Source organism: Ursus arctos, unplaced genomic scaffold, assembly GCF_023065955.2.
Source record: "Ursus arctos isolate Adak ecotype North America unplaced genomic scaffold, UrsArc2.0 scaffold_13, whole genome shotgun sequence".
NCBI lineage: Eukaryota > Metazoa > Chordata > Mammalia > Carnivora > Ursidae > Ursus > Ursus arctos.
In genome coordinates, this window is record NW_026622797.1 from 55455825 (window position 1) to 55468445 (window position 12621).

Below are 12621 nucleotides of genomic sequence, written 5' to 3' on the forward strand. Positions count from 1 at the left end.
GTATGTTTTCTATAAATTTCCAGATATGTAATGTCTAGCAGTTTTCCTTCTTAAGTGTTAAGCTCACTTGTTTGTATTATATAATAATCTGAACTTATCCTGAAACACTTACTTGAAGTAAATCGAAGAAAAACTAAGATAATAGTTTGCCTGTAAGATACTATGATGTATAACTTCTCAGAAAGTATATATATATATATATATATATATATATATATATATATATATATGTCAGGAAACAGCAGATGTTGGCGAGGATGCGGAGAAAGGGGAACCCTCCTACACTGTTGGTGGGAATGCAAGTGGGTGCAGCCACTCTGGAAAACAGTATGGAGGCTCCTCAAAAAGTTTAAAATAGTGCTACCCTATGACCCAGAAATTGCACTACTGGGTATTTACCTCAAAGATACAAATGTAGTGATCTAAGGGGCACCTGCACCCCAATGTTTATAGCAGCAAAGTCCACAATAGCCAAACTATGGAAAGAGTCCAGATGTCCACTGACAGATGAATGGATAAAGAAGATATGATATTTACGATGGCATATTATGCAGCTATCAAAAATGAAATCTTGCCATTTGCAATGACGTGGATAGATCTAGAGGGTATTGTGCTAAGTGAAATAAGTCAATCAGAGAAAGACAATTGTCATATGATCTCACTGATACATGAAATTTAAGAAACAAAACAGAGGATCATAGGGGAAGAGAGGAAAACTGAAACAAGACAAAACCAGAGAGGAAGACAAACCATAAGACACTTTTAATCATAGGAAACAAACTGAGGGCTGCTGGAGGGGAGGGGGGGCATGGGTAACTGGGTGATGGACATTAAGGACGGCATGTGATGTAATGAGCACTGGGTATTATATACTGATGAATCACAGGCCTGTACCTCTGAAACCAATAATGTTATATGTTAAGTAATTGAATTTAAACTTAAAAATGTTAAGAAAAATAAAAAACAAAACAAATTCCAATATGCTTAAAAAAAGATACTATGATGTATAACTTCTGAATATGTTTACACCTACTGGATTAAGAACATTAACAGGTTTTCAGAGCATCTAAAATTTACATTTAAATATTGTAAATATGTGTATATGTGTGTGTTATATATATGTTATGTATATTAATATTTACTTTACAATCAAGCCTATAAAAAGCAAGACCCATATGAAGAAGAAACAAAAGTAAATTATTCAGAATATTTTTCATTACTCTAAGTGTCATTAAAATATTTTTTGTAAAGATTTATTATTTTCTGACTTTTTTTCTGACTATTCCAAGATTCTGAACCTATTCTACACCTAAAATACAATTCTAAATGAGATCTGTGCAATAACATTAATTTATATAATTGTAACTTAAGAAATAGCAATAGAATATTTACCTAAATTAACTGGTGTTCAAACTTGTCTGTAAGTACCTATGTAAATCCAAGCCAGTAACTGTTCTAAATGAAATTAGTTTTTTAATAAAAAAACTAGAATTAATGAAAAAGTGAAAAAAGGTTTTATATTTTTTAAACATATTATTTATCCTTGGTTCAAACATTGCTCTCTGTAAACAGAATCTCTTTGGAGTCAATAATATAATGAATAATAGTCATTAGTATCAGCCTGCATTTATATGTGCTGACACATTTTTCATGTCACTGGTAATCTGCTAGTATTTTGCAACACAATGAAAACCTATTTGGTTAGAAAATTACAGAGGCATAGAAAAGTAGATTATCATCTTTCTGGGCAGCCTTTATTTATAAGGCAATTCCTTTAGCAGTATTTCTCATTTGATTAGTTTAATGTAGGGGTAGAAGTATAAATATTTAAGTACATTATGAAAACAAGATGGTAGGCAATTATTGGTAAGGCTTTTATTTTTATGATTAACTTCTCCTAAAAGGGAATCATTTACAGAATAATTTTTGAGGGATACAGAAAGACTCGGGTTAATAGGGCATGGTACTTTCTGCCTTATCAAGAGAAACCAAATAAAGAAAAAACGTTGCTGTATAAGAAAACATACATTTGAAGCAGTCAAGCTACCATCCTTCACTAATTTGGAAACTCTGAGTGGAAGAAAACAACATCTAGTTCATGGAATATGAGCAATTGTGAAACACTGTGCAAATCAGAACCAGGTATTTTTTGAAGAAGGATTGGATATTAATATTCAAATAACTTACAAAATTGTAATAAATCATGATATTTATTTTACTTAATATACATCATTTAATTTGCTTTTCACACCATCCTATCAACATCTTTGGTCTGTTTGAAGAATTATGTGAGAGAAAAATATCAGACAGATGATTACCATTACAGGGAGTTTTCTGAGTGCTAGTCCAGTTTTCTTTTTACTCGTGCCAGGATTAGAACTTCCACACCTTCCACACAGAAGGGTGAGAAAAGCTTTACTTGGGTACAACACTAAGAAAAAAATATGTAAATGTGAACAAAAGGCAGAATTTCTGTTAGTAAATCAAAATGAACCATACTAGGAACCCAGGAATAGCAGGCTGTTCACTTAGCAATTTTAGTTCATTTTCATTTTCTGTGGACACTGTTCATAGATACAAAACACTTCTTTGTGTTAAAAATCAAGAAAATGCGATTGATATACCTTTTTATCTCAGTGGAAAGTATTTTTAGTCTCTTATTGCATTCTTTTTTTAAAACTCTGTAATATATAGTATAATCACCCTTTCTTATGCTAGTGGAAAAAGTAAACAATATAGATGAAATGTCCAGTCTTAACTTCATGTAAATAGTGTTACAAATCATCTTAATAGCTCCAGGATTGGTGGAAAAAATAGAGAATTGTGAACTTCTGAATTTAGTTTTTATTTTTGTACGTAAACCCAAACTTCCAAGGATTCTTTAAGGATCTGGATTTCATTTAATAATGAACTCTATGGATGCAGCTCCTTTTTTTTTTTTTTTTTTTTTTTAGCAGGGTCACAATTCTGAATATAAGAAAAGCTCTTAAATGAAGAAATGAGAATATAAAGGATATTGATCTGCTAGTATCTGGAGCAAATAGTGTACTGACAGAGTACTTTAGGAACATCAAAGAATACACATGAGGGACATTTGTTCCTACCTTAAAGCACAGATATGTAGAGTGGGAGAGAAAAGACAAAGATGTAATTTGTCAGAAAGCAAACCAAAAGTAAGATACAGCTTTGAAACTACTGGATGAGGCAAACCTTCAAAAATAATCATTAATCAAAAACATTAATCAAAAAGGAAAAAAGCAATTAAATATTGACATATTTTTTGAGCTTATGTAAAAGTCAGATGATGTTATAAGAACTGAAAAATATAAGGTTTTCAGGAAGATGGTGATAAAAACCAAAAATTCTGGCTTTTAATTTTTACTCAAAAGTCCTCTTAAAATCAATTCTCAGTAGAAGGTCTGACAAAGCTTAGAAATCTCAAACCACTAAATTCTTGTTATTTATATACAGATTAATGATTTTATAGTATTATAAAATATGCCAAAACAGTACATGGCTTGATAAATGGCTCCTGACACTTATCTAAACTTTTAAAAATGTGTTCCTAATATGATATGTCAAGGTTACCACTGTTTATTCAAACTATGCCTTGTAACAATATTTTCCATAATTAAAGTATGTAGCTGATTAGCACAATGAGAGGTAACAGAGAAATTTATGTGGGTTAGCTGTATTTATCATTCATCTTTTATTCTTTAACAAAATTTCCATGTTTTATTACCATAATGTAAAACCTATTATAGGCTCATCTTTCATTTTGTTGAATTGGTATTTCCACACATTGCGTGTAACAAATTGATCAGAATTCAACTATGATGTAAAATATCATCACAGTCATATGTGAATGTATTGGAATGAAATATGCACAAAATATTTTCGTATTCTTTTAAAATTAGTTAAAATGCAACTATCGTCTCTTTTAATGTTACTATTTGTAATAGAAAAAGGCAGATTTATTTATTTCCATGATTATACACATATGAAAGATGAGTCTAAAATTAAAACAAAAAGCTTCCATATGCTCTTTCTTCATGCTTATTTCACATTCATCTTTTCTTGCCCCACTCCTTTCTTCCTCACATTTCAGGTAATTAAGTCTACTCAGTACCTTATTTCTCATTTAAATTTGGGGCACCCATTCTCACATATGTAAATTTCTCTTTCAGTTTTTTTTTTAAATAGTTATATTACACAATGTTTTACACACATACACAGACACAGACACACACACACACATATATCCTTGCGAAGCCACCGCTCAACCTAAGAACTGGGATATTACCAATACTGCTGAAATTATCTTTACACTCTTCTCTAATTTCCTTCTCCATCTTCCTCCTTCCCACACCCAGTCATAAACACTATCCTACATTTAAACAATAATAATTTGCTTTAATTTATTAAAATATGATTTATCATATTTATATATGATCAGATATATAAATTTAGTTTTGTTGTTTTGAATTTATATAAATGGAATCATGTTGTATACATGATTAGAAACAGCTTTTTTCACTCAACACCATGTATACATAAGATTTATCCATATTATACTTCTGCATTCCTGGCTCATTCATTTTCATCAATATATACTATTTTACTTTGTGAATAAATGCAATTTATATTTTAATTGTTCTTACATTGGTTATTTGGCCATTTTATATAGTGGATTGAATACTGTCTCCCCAAAATTCACATCCAGCTGGAACCTCAGAATGTGACCTTAACTGCAAATAGGTTTTTGCAGGATGTAAATTGGTTAAGGATCCTGAGAAGAAATTATCCTGGATTTAGAGTGGACCCTAAATTCAATGACTGGTGCCCTCCTAAGAAGAGAAGAGCATGCAGAGACTAGAAGAGAGAAGCCATGTAAAGACAGAGAGGTAGATGCGGGAGTTACGCTGCCATAAAGCAGAGAACACCTGGAAATACCACAGGCTGGAAGACACGAAGGATGCTCCCTTAGAACCCCTGGAGGTAGCATGGCTTCGTCCACATGGTGATTTCAGATTTCTAATTTTCAGAAATGTGACAGTGCAAATGTCTCCTGTTTTAAGCCCTGACTCTATCCTCTATATCTCTTTAATCTCTATTTTATATTATCCACCCTTCTGAGTCTCTGGGCTTCACCCTGGTAACACCTTCAGGTTTGTCTTCCTGCTCAGTAGAGACATTTAATCCTATCTTTAGAGATGACTCATTTGTTGGTGAACCCATTTACTGAGTTGTACATTTCAATAATTTCATATATTTTTTCTTCAATTTGCCATGCATTTTATACTTTCTTTTTCTTGATAATGTTTCTTATTCTCTGAATTATTTCTTATATACATAGTCATTTAATACTCTGCACCTAATAATTTAAACATTTAAATTCCCTGGGGATCAATTTCTTATTTCTCCTGGCTCTCCAGTGTTGCTTTGTATTATATAATTTGTGTTACAAAGAGCAATACTGGGTTTCCAATTTTGCATAAGGATATTGCAAGATTTTCGTTTATCTCACTAGTCCATGCCCTTACTCCTAGAGATTTTGGTGAGGATATTTATTTATTTCATTACAAAAAGAATGCTGATAGCCCATTCTCTCTCTGTTTCTCTCTCTATCCTTTGTTTATGAATTTATTTGTTTTCAGAATGAACCTTAAGAATAATTATGCCAACAAACTATAGAAATCAATTGTTGCTCTTTTACGTCATTGACTTCTTTACTAACCATGGGATTTTTATGTATGTCTATGTTAAATGTATCTTAACCTAAAAACATATTAATATCAACGTGAATATTAATATTGATAAAGATATATTTTATCTTAAATTTAGCAGGTTTTTCTACACTAGCAAACTCTGATTTATGAATACATTGAGTTATGAATGACTTGTATTTTTTCTCATCTTTGGATAATTTTAGTGGATTATGTCCCAGATGGCATATAGTATATTGGTAGGATATGATCATTTTTCTTCTGTACCATTTTACCTATTTCCCACACCCCCAACTCCTGCCAATCACTTTTGTACTATCTGTTTCTATGTATTTGACTTTTTTGTTGTTGTTTTAGATTCCACATATAAGTAATACCATGTGGTATTTGTCTTTCTCTACCTGGTTTATTTCACTAAGCTTAATGTTTTCCAAGTTCATCCATGTAGTGGCAAATGACAGGAGATATATCTATCTATATCTATCTATATCTATCTATATCTATATCTATCTATATCTATATCTATATCTATATCTATATCTATATCTATATCTATATCTATATATGCGTTTCTTGATCCATTCATCTATTGATGAATACTTAGGTTGTTCCCATACCTAGGCTACTGGGAATAATGCTGTTATAAAGATGGGAGTATATATATCTCTTTGAAATAATGATTTTTTTCTTCGGATATATACCCACAGTGGGATTTCTGGATCATATAGTATTACTATTTTTAATAATTTGAGGATCTTCATAATGTTTCCCCTGCTCCACATTTTCTTCTAGGAGTGTACCGTGTAGGTCTTATGTTCAACTCTTAATCCATTTGAGTTTATTTTTGTGTATGGTGTAAGGTAATGGTCCACTTTCATTCTTTTTCATGTGTCTGTCCAGTTTTCCCAACAACATTTATTGAAGAGACCATCCTTTCCCCATTATATATTCTTAGCTACTTTGTTGGAAATTAATAGACTATATATGCTTGGGTTTATTTCTGGGTTCTCTGTTCCGTTCCATTGATCTATGTGTTTACTTTTGTGCCAGTAGCATACTGTTTTGATTACTATAGCTTTGTAATATAGTTTGCAATCGGGAAGTTTGACACATCCAGCTTTGTTCTTCTTATGATTGCCTTGGCTATTTGGAGTCTTTTGTGATTCCATACAAAATTTTGGATAGTTTTTTCTTTTTTCCTTCCATTTTTTTGAAAAATGTCATAGGGATTTCACAGACTTTAGATTGCTTTGGATAGTAGGGATATTTTAACAATGTTAATTCTTCCATCCATGAGCATAGAATATCTTTTCAATTATGTGTGTGCTTATTTCTTTCATCAGTGTTTCACAGTTTTCAGTGTGCAGGTCTTTTACCTCCTTTGTTAAAGTTATTCCCAGGTATTTAATTATTTTTAATGAAATTATAAGTGTAATAATTTTCTTAATTTTTTTTCTGATAACTTGTAATTAGTGTATAAGAACACCACAGATTTCTGTATGTCATTTTGTATACTGATGTTTTACTGAATTCATTTGTTATTTCAAATCATTTTTTTAATGCAGTCTTTTAGGTTTTCTATACATAGTATCATGTCATATATATAGTATCACGTCATCTAGAAAGAGTGGGAGTTACTTCTTCTATTCTAACTGGGATGACTTTAATTACTTTTTCTTAACCAATAGCTGTCACTAAGACTTCCAATACTGTGTTAAATAAAAGTGAAAAGAGTTGGCATCCTTGTCTTGTTCCAGATCTAAGAGGAAAAGCTTTCATTGTTTCACCATTGAGTGTGATGTTAGCTGGATGCTTGTCATTTTTGGCCTTTATTACATTGAGGTACAATCCCTTTATATCCACTTCATTAACAGTTTTATCATGAAAAATGCTGAATTTTGTCAAATGCTTTCCTGATCTAGGCAGATGTTCGTATGATTTTTATCCTGCGTTTTTAAAAATGTGGTATATCACATTGATTTGCAGATGTTGAACCATTCTTGCATTCCTGTTTTTGTACTTTTAGAATTTGGTTTGTTGCTATGTTGTTGAGGATTTTGGCATCTTCTGTCATCTGGGATATTGGCTTATAATTTTCTTGTAGTGACCTTGTCTGATTTTGGTATCAGGGTAATCTTGGACTCATAAAATGATTGTTGGAAGTATTGACTCCTGTTCAATTTTTTGGAAAAGTTACATAAAGACTGGTATTCATTCTTCTTTAAATGTTTGGTAAAATTTATCAGTGAAACCATATGGTCCTGGACTTTTGTTTGTTGGGAGGTTTTTGATACTAATTCAATCCCCTTACTAATAATTTATCTGTTCAGATTTTCTATTTCTGCATGACTCAGTCTTGTTAAGTTGTATATTTTTAGAAATTTATCCATTTCTTCTAGGTTCTCTAACTTGTTGCACATAATTGTTCATAGTAGTCTCGTATGAACTCTGTATTTCTGTGGTATCAGTTGTAATACTCTTCCTTTATTTATACATTTATTTATTTGAGTCCTCCCTTTTTTCCCTTGGTAAATCTAGCTAATAGTCTGTTTAAAATGGTTTTAAAAATATTTACTGTCATTAATCTTTTTATTGTTTTGTTAGTCTCTCCACTCTGATCTTTGTCATTCCTTCCTTCTCCTAACTTTTGCCTTAGTTGTTCTTCTTTTTCTAATTCCTTGAGGTATAAAGTTAGATTGTTTGAGATCTTTTTTTTTTATCAATGTAGGCATTTATTGCTATAAACTTCTCTCTTAAAACTGCTTTTGCTGCATCCCATAAGGAAACATAGGACTTAAACTACATGTTAGACCAGATTGACCTAACAGACATATATAGAATATTCTAACAACCAGCAGAACACCCATTCTTCTCAAGCACACATGAAACAACCTCCAGGATTTATCATGTTAGGCCACAAAATGAATTTAATAAATTTAATAAATTTAAGAAGACTGATATCTTACCAAGCATCTTTTCTGAGCACAATGGTATAAAGCTAGAAATCAATTACAAGAAGAAAAGTGAAAAAAAAAAAAACCCAAATATGTGAAGATTAAACAATATGCTTCTGAATAACCAATAGGTCAAAGAAGAAATTAAAAGAGAAATCAAGGGGTGCTTGGGTGGCTCAGTTGGTTAAGTGACTGACTCTTAGCTTCCATGATCTCAGGTTTGTGAGACCAAGCCCTGAAATGGCCTTCACACTCAGCAGGGAGTCTGCTTCTCTCCGTCCCCCTTTGCCTCTCCCTCTGCCCCTGCATCTGCTTGAGTGGTCTCTCCCAGTCTCTCTCTCAAAGAGAAATAAATAAATCTTAAAAAAAAAAAAAAGAAATAAAAAAATCTTGAAACTTACATTTCTCAGTCACTTTTACCATTTTGTATATCTTAGGTATTACAAATGTGAAATAATTGTCTTTTCCTCCCTTCCATCTTTGTGAAGGCAAGCAAAATGAACTTCCTTCACTTTGAGCTTCAAATCAGAATTCATTTTGTAATAGAAATAACTTTATGAATGACTGTTAGCTCCATAGAATTGTTAAGTATATTATATCATATCCATAATAATTTTATGGACAACCATTACAACTTTGCAACAATTCATAAAATCCTTTTCTAGTCAAAGTATTTTCCAATTTGTATTTTTGGGAATACAATAAATAAATATGTAAATACAATTTTGTTGAGTACTTATGAATGCAATAAATTTACTTATTGTATATAGTTCTATTTATAATCTATACCTTAATGTAAACAAGTATAAGTAATGTCAATAGTTTTAGTTCTACTAAATTGTCAATAATTTTGGTCATATAAGAAATGAAGGGTAAAAACCTTGAAATTTGCTGATAAGTAGGATTTCCACCTTAAATATATAAGTAGATAATAATTACGTGCTTTCCTTCAGCTTAGTAATTATCATTATTTGGTAATAGCATCATAAAATCTCTGCCTTTACTGAAGTTCAGTTTCATTATGCAAAGTAAGCACAGTACATACACTTCTCAGAATTGTGAGTATATATAGTGTGCACTTCTGATTTTATGGTGACTGTAGATAGCATAGCCAACATACATCTTTTATCAAAAATAGCTACTATCTTCCAGAGAGCTGAAGACTAAGTACTGAGAAGACTATATGTATCATTGGTGCCCCCAAAGTGAATGACAAATGGACTTAGCTGTATTTGTTAAGAATGTTATTTTGCTACTAAATATTTTACACTTTAACTGTTCTCCCAAATGACCGGAAAAAACATAGTTACCTTTTTAAAATTCCGTCTTAATTTTTTGTTGTTGTTATATAGAAATGGATGACACTAGTGATAAGTTAAAAAGAAAGAGCTCCTGTTTCCAAGGTAACCAATCTAAATTAATAGCAGGCCTACAGAACTTCATGTTCAGAATATAATGTAAAAGGTTCAATCTGTAGTTCAGAAATGAAAGCCAAAATTATTATATTTTTGGATTGGTTTGGAAACATTTTTAAATTTCAAAGTTTCAGCTGAGAATTTTAATTTAGATTAGGCAGTAATATTTCTTTTCCAAAGGAAAAACATTTTCTTTCTTTTTTTCTTTTTAGAGAGAGAGAGAGAGAGAGAGTGCATGCATATGCATGAGTGGGGTGGGTAGGGGCACAGGAAGAAGAAGAGAGAGAGAATCTTAAGCAGGGTTCATGCCCAGCACAGAGCCCTATGAGGGGTGCAATCTCACAACCTTGAGATCATAACCTGAGCTGAAATCAAGAGATGCGTAACATCCTGAGCCTCCCATGTTCCCTGAATTGAAACATTTTATATTATATAAATTATACTTAATTTATTGACTAAAATCAGTCAACTAAAACTTACATAGAAAAAGCTTCTTAATAGGAAAACCATGGGGACACCAGGTGGCTCAGTCGGTGTCTGCGTTCAGCTCAGGTCATGATCTCAGGGTTCTGGGATCGAGCCCCACATTGGTCTCCCTGCTCGGTGGGGAGTCTGCTTCTCCCTCTCCTTCTGCTGCTCCCCCTGCTTGTCTTCTCTCTCTCTCTCTCTGTCAAATAAATAAATAAAATCTTTAAAAAAATAGGAAATTCATGTATTGCACAAAATATATGTTCATGTCTATATATTGATATATTTTTCAGATTAAACACACTTCTGAAATTTTGCTTGTAGAGTGATTCTTTTCTAAATTACAAAAATAAATTAGGAAATATATTTAAGTAAGACCAGTAAACCAGTATAATTCTAGATGAAAAATATTGAAATACAGAACTCTAATTTTAATTTTTCACTTGTATATTTGATTTTATCTGTATATTAGCAAAATTATAACTTTGTTCTCTAATTTTCCTTTTTACAAAAATGTATTTAATACTTCAGCATATGTTCAAAAAATATTTACCTTGAAGTAGATTTCATCTATTGGGAATGTGACAACTACAAAAAATTTCAATTTTGGTATAATATGAACAATTATTGAATAAAAATAAATAAGTCAATACAAATAGACTTCTGAAAAAAAGATGTCTTGGTTTTAAAAAATCACCTGTCTATATTAGAGATACTACTGTATCATTTATCATGCATAAATTCATCTAAAATAAAAATAGTATTAACTTCTACTGTATAGACAGTTATGGGAGACTACAGAAAAGAAAGTTTGATTTTCCACCTCAAGGATTAAGATAAGGAAGCTTAGGTGACTCCTGACTGATACTTGGTGAAAAATATGATATTATAGAACTTATATTTATCTATTTTAATATAGGAAATAGATGAGATTGGCAAATAAATCTATTGCCTTCTATTCTTATGCAAATAAAAATAAGATCCTTTATAGTGCATACATTATATATACCTCTATGGGGAAAGTAACATGATGTTTTGCCATGTTTTAATGAGAAATCTCTTTTGATTTAAAAAATATGAGTTTACTTTCACTTTCTGTTTCTCTTAAAATTAAAAGAAGTAACTACTGAAAATGCCTCAGTGAGATAATGAAGATGTGATGGGATTTCACCACAGATCACCAATTTTTTTTTTTCCACAGAAGCTAATGCAGTTGCAAAACTTATGTTCTCTAAAGTCATAAAGCTTGGCAGTAGTTGTTGGTCAAGTCCCCTGTTTACTATCCTTCTTCCCCAGGAGAGCAAGTTAGTCTAGTCATGCAATCTCAGTAGGCCTGGGCTTCCATGGTGATAATTAATCATAATACATACATGGAAGTTTGTGTCTAGTACTAAGACCTTTACAAATATTAACTTGTTTATTCTTCCAACATTCCTAAGTGTAAGTTCTTATTATTTTCAGAGATGTCAAGAGACCTGCCTCAGGACACCTGGTTAGTAAGTGGTGGATCCAGACTTCAACCAGGCTGATAGGCTCCTGCCATCTACACTATAAAGGAAAGAAGTGCATGTAATAAGTGAATATGATTTGGCATTAACTTGATAAAGAATAATGGAATAGTAGGGTATTTTTGAGAAAACTCTGCTCTTATTATTGTATATATTTAATCTCATGGCTTTATTTATTTTAAGTTTTTATTTAAATAGACATTTACCCAAAGAAGACATGCAGGTGACTAATCTCATGGCTTTAAAAATATAATCAAGTAGGCATTGTCCAAAGCAGAAGTCATTACTGATTTAGATAAAGTTCTAAAACGTATCTCCATTTGTTTTGACCACTCTCATTTTTTACAATATGTCTCGATATTCCATTATTGGGCTTACTTTCTCACACTCTATGCTGTCCATTCCTGCTATGTGGGGTCTCTTGTAGGTTAAACATGGTTAAGGAAGTTTTTGTTTTTGTAGTATTAGTGTTGACACTTTTTTCTTTAAGGAGAACTGCCTTCAAGAAACAGTCTACTAGTTTATAAGCACCCAGAGGAAAAGTGCTATC